This window comes from Pelobates fuscus, chromosome 3 (genome assembly GCF_036172605.1).
Source record: "Pelobates fuscus isolate aPelFus1 chromosome 3, aPelFus1.pri, whole genome shotgun sequence".
Lineage (NCBI taxonomy): Eukaryota > Metazoa > Chordata > Amphibia > Anura > Pelobatidae > Pelobates > Pelobates fuscus.
Window position 1 is genome coordinate 383,384,356 of NC_086319.1, and position 4,890 is coordinate 383,389,245.

Below are 4,890 nucleotides of genomic sequence, written 5' to 3' on the forward strand. Positions count from 1 at the left end.
GGCGGGGCTCCGAGGGCGGAGCTTATAGGTGAGTGGGCGTGGCTAGTGATTGACAGCCCCCATGTGATATCATAATCACACCCCATGTTATATCATAAAGTAATCACACCCCATGTTATATCATAAAGTAATCACACCACCATGTTTTATAATAATCACACCCCCATGCTATATCATATAGTAATCACCCCCCCAAAGTAATCACCCCTCATGTTATAGCATATAGTAATCACCCCCCCACAAGTAATCACCCCCCATGTTATATCATAATCACCCCTCATGTTATAGCATATAGTAATCACACCCATGTTATATCATATAGTAATCACACCCCATGTTATATCATAATCACCCCCCATGTTATATCATATAGTAATCACACCCCCATGTTATATCATATAGTAATCACACACCCATATTATATCATTCATATAGTAATCACCCCCATGTTATATCATATAGTGTGATGTAATTCCAGTAAAATACAAGTTTAGCAGGCTAAGATTGCCACAAGGCATATGTATGTATATGTGTTTGTAGTATCAGTTAGTTAATTACACGTAGCTAAGATACTGTTATCACTGTACTGACCAGGTGCAGGAATGTAAGAACTGGAATTACGCGTCCCTCTCCTTTGTATCAGATGAGCCACGTGGTTAGACCGGATGGATGAGTTTAGACTCTATTTATTAAATAGGTTAAGGGTATGTGTGGGTGTAGTTAATTGTGGGAGGAGCTACAGTGCTATATAAGGAATGTACTCTATGTATTCAGTACTCAGACTTTGCTGTATTTTGGTGACGCTAGTCCCTCTGAGTCCCGATCGGTGATCCAATAAAGAATCTCTTCCTTCCTGAAGAAACCTGTGTCCATCTCTCTGTGCTTGGCTTCCGTCAGTTTCTCCGGTATCATTTGGTGCATTGGCCGGGAAGCTCATCGTTCAACGGTAGCTGAGAGGCAGAGGCGTGAGACGGTCTATCTTTGCCCACGTTCTCTACGGCTGCACCCCTGAACTTCTGCGTGGACCTCCCTTCGTCTCGGCGCCACTGGTCTGTTGTCCAGGAGATCATCGGCCTCTACGTGAGAAGTGCTGGGGTGTCCCCGTCGATGAGTGTGAACTCAGGTTCAGGAACGAGGAGGTAAGACAACTGCTGTTTTAGACGGCAGGACCCACTAGGGGTATACCGATTGTGCGGTAGGCCCAAAGGGGTTTTGAATCTGTGTATCTGCCCCCTCTGTCGGAGGGAAGGAGCGAAGGCGCACCGCTCGATCGAACGCTCTTTAGTCAGACCGTTTGATTTGGTTAGTCAGGCGGGGTCCTGGTGTAAATAGCCCTAGCCGGACACCGGTGTCTTGTCTAGACTAGCGTTCTAGGGTGTATATTACGTTCGCTAGGTCGGAGGGACCGGGAGACTAAGCGGCGCCTGTGTAAATTCGGTTCGCTAGTTCTCATCCTATCTGGGCTAAGTGGGAAGGCGTGTAAATTTGGAACCCACTAGACTTTTGATAGTGCGACTAAGAGGCGCCTGTGTAAATTCGGTTCTCTAGCTCGCTATATATGTGGTGATTGGGCAGTGTGGCTAACCAAAACGGGTGTATATAGTTTTAGGTAGTCCATTCAAGGTACTGGCCAATAGTTTAGTTGGGAATTGTAAATGTGTTAACGATTGTTTTAGTAAAGTGTATATCTTGTTAGATAGCGCGAGCTCAGCCGTCTAGCGAGAGTGTTAATAGTGTGTTGCTGTATTATAGTGCACGGTACCATAACCCTGTATATTTACTGACATTATATAATAAGTACTAATCATTGTCGTCCATTGCATGTTTAACACCATAACCACTAATAATTGTATTGTGACCTTAACTTGTGCTTTGACCTATGCTAACCGTACTGTAACCGCTATTTGTAAAAGACGATGTTACTGGGGTGTGTTATAGACGGGTAATTCGTATATAGAGAATTATAGCGTGGGTGACTGTATAGTTACGCCAAAGGGCATAATATTGATTATATAGTGACTGGTGTAACAGCTGTGTGTGTACGGGAATTCCCTGAGTGTTTATTGTTATTGTGTACGTTTCACTTGGTAACCGTACCACGTGGTGCTGTTGCCAGAGGAAACGGGTGTGACTGTTGAATAGTACGCGTGTATAGTATTCGTTGTCGACGACGTTCCATTGTTAAGTATGGGTGCGTCGCAGTCAACGATTCCGGATCCCTTAGGATGTATGGTTAAGAATTTTAAAAAGGGATTCAAAGTTTGTGATTTTGGGGTAAAGATGTCTCCTGTACGTTTGGTCACTTTGTGTACTAGGGAGTGGCCTACTTTGGTTGCGGCATGGCCGCCACGTGGCAGTTTGGATCCAACTCTGGTACAGCGCTTACACGTGGCTGTATCGGGTAGGCCTGAACTTTACGGCCAGTTTCCTTATATTGACTGTTGGAGACAGGCCGTAAATGACTCGCCAAAATGGCTCCAGACATGCCACGAGGAGCAGTGTCGCCTCATGGTAGCTAGGACTTGCTCGTCCACTAGGACTGGTGTTAGGCCCATTTTGGACACGCCCCCTGAGTCCGAGATCCCTTTGCCGCCCCCTTACTTTCCGTTAAGAAGAAGTGACGCAAACGCAGGAAGTCCTGCACCCCTCCCCTCATTACCCTCATCCACTTCCGCTTCCTCCTCCAGTACAGGATCCACCCCCCCTCGTACTAAATCTCCCCTTCCGGAACCAGAATCCACCCCCATTAGAAACGAATATCCTGATTTGGCGCCACTTCAGACTTCCGGTCAAGCTTCATCTAGCTCGGCTCGAAGTGTTTTATTTACGACCTTTTCCCAAAACCGACCTCCCACATCCCCATACCCTATCTCTCCCCGACCGGAACCCATGACTGACGCCTCTCTACGTAGCCCCATCCAAACCCGACAGTTGACTGGTGCCCAACAATTAAAGCACTATCAGATGCCTCTTCGTCTGAATCCCGGGTCAGCTTATATCGATGCCGCAGGTCAAATGGCACACGCTGACCCAGTCTTCGTATATGTCCCATTTACCACAACCGATCTTTTAAACTGGAAGACCCATAATTCCTCGTATACTGAGAAACCACAAGCTATGACTGATCTGTTCACCTCAATAGTACAGACGCATAATCCGACATGGGCTGATTGCCAGCAGTTACTAATGACATTATTTAACAATGAGGAAAGGACAAGAATAAATCAAGCAGCCATTAAAGCATTAGGGGATAGAGCCCGTGCTTTGAACCAAGCCAATCCAGCAGCATGGGCCGCGACACACTATCCCAACACCGATCCCGATTGGAACGTAAATGGTGCTGATATGGTTCAACTCAGAGCCTATAGAGACGCTATAATTGCTGGCATGAAAGCCGGAGGAAAGAAAGCCATTAACATGTCGAAGACAGTTGAGGTGATCCAGAAAAGCGATGAAGCGCCCAGTGTCTTTTATGACCGATTATTGGAGGCATACCGCTTGTATACCCCCTTTAATCCGGAAGACGCAGACAATTCCCGAATGGTTAACTCCGCCTTTGTCAGCCAAGCATACGGAGATATTAAGCGCAAGCTACAAAAGTTAGAAGGGTTTGCAGGTATGTCCATCACCCAACTAATGGAGGTAGCAAATAAGGTCTATATGAACAGGGATACAGAAAGTAAGAAAGAGGAAGAGCGCAAGATGCGTAAAAAGGCTGATATGCTAGCGGTAGCGATCGCAGGCGTAGATAAACGGGGCCCAGATAGAGGCAATAATAGATGGAGTAGGGAGCCTTTGAGTAGGGATCAATGCGCGTATTGCAAGGAAGAAGGGCATTGGAGGAACGAATGTCCGCAAAGAGAGCAGTACGAGAGAGACCAACCCAGGGCAGGCTACGGAAACTTTAGAGGTAGAGCGAGAGGTAGAGGAGGCCCCGGAGGGAGTAATGGTTATAGAGGGAGTAATGGGAACAGAGGAAGTGTTAGGGAAGACAGGTATATTCCAGCAGCGCAAAGGTCCCGCGATAGAGAAGGTAGGGACTTTGTAGGATTGGCTGACACTGTCATGGAGGACTATTGATACCGACCGGGCTCCTTCCCCCTTGGTCGAGCGGAGCCTATGGTCGATGTATCAATAGGGGGGAAAAGGAGTGCGTTCATGATCGACACTGGTGCTGAACATTCAGTGGTGACTAATCTAGTTGCTCCTCCATCTGGAAGGACTATTACTGTGATAGGAGCAACTGGAAGAAGTGCTGAAAAACCGGTTCTTAAAAGTCGACTCTGTACATTGGGAGGCCACGTAGTAAAACACCAATTCCTTTATATGCCTGAATGTCCAGTCCAATTGCTGGGACGTGATATGCTATCAAAATTACAAGCGCAGATTACGTTCCTACCAAATGGAACAACATCCTTAAAGTTTAATGGACCTTCAGGTATTATGACTTTATCCGTACCAAAGGAAGAAGAGTGGCGACTTTATACAGTGTTGACTAGCCAAAACCCTAGGAGTGATGAGACATTGTTTAACATACCAGGAGTTTGGGCAGAGAACAACCCACCAGGACTGGCCCGCAATATTCCACCAATAAAAATTGAACTGAAACATGGGGTTTATCCAGTGAGCCTAAGACAATATCACATTCCGCAGAAGGCTAAGAAGAACATCCAATCCTATCTGGATAAGTTCATACGGTATGGTATCCTAAAATTCTGTACTTCCCCCTGGAACACCCCATTGCTGCCTGTTCAAAAGCCCGGTACAGATGAGTATCGACCTGTACAGGACTTAAGAGCAGTCAATGATGCGGTTGTTAGCATACATCCAGTTGTACCCAATCCATATAACCTGCTTGCTTTAATTCCGGGCGGGGCTACTTACTTCACA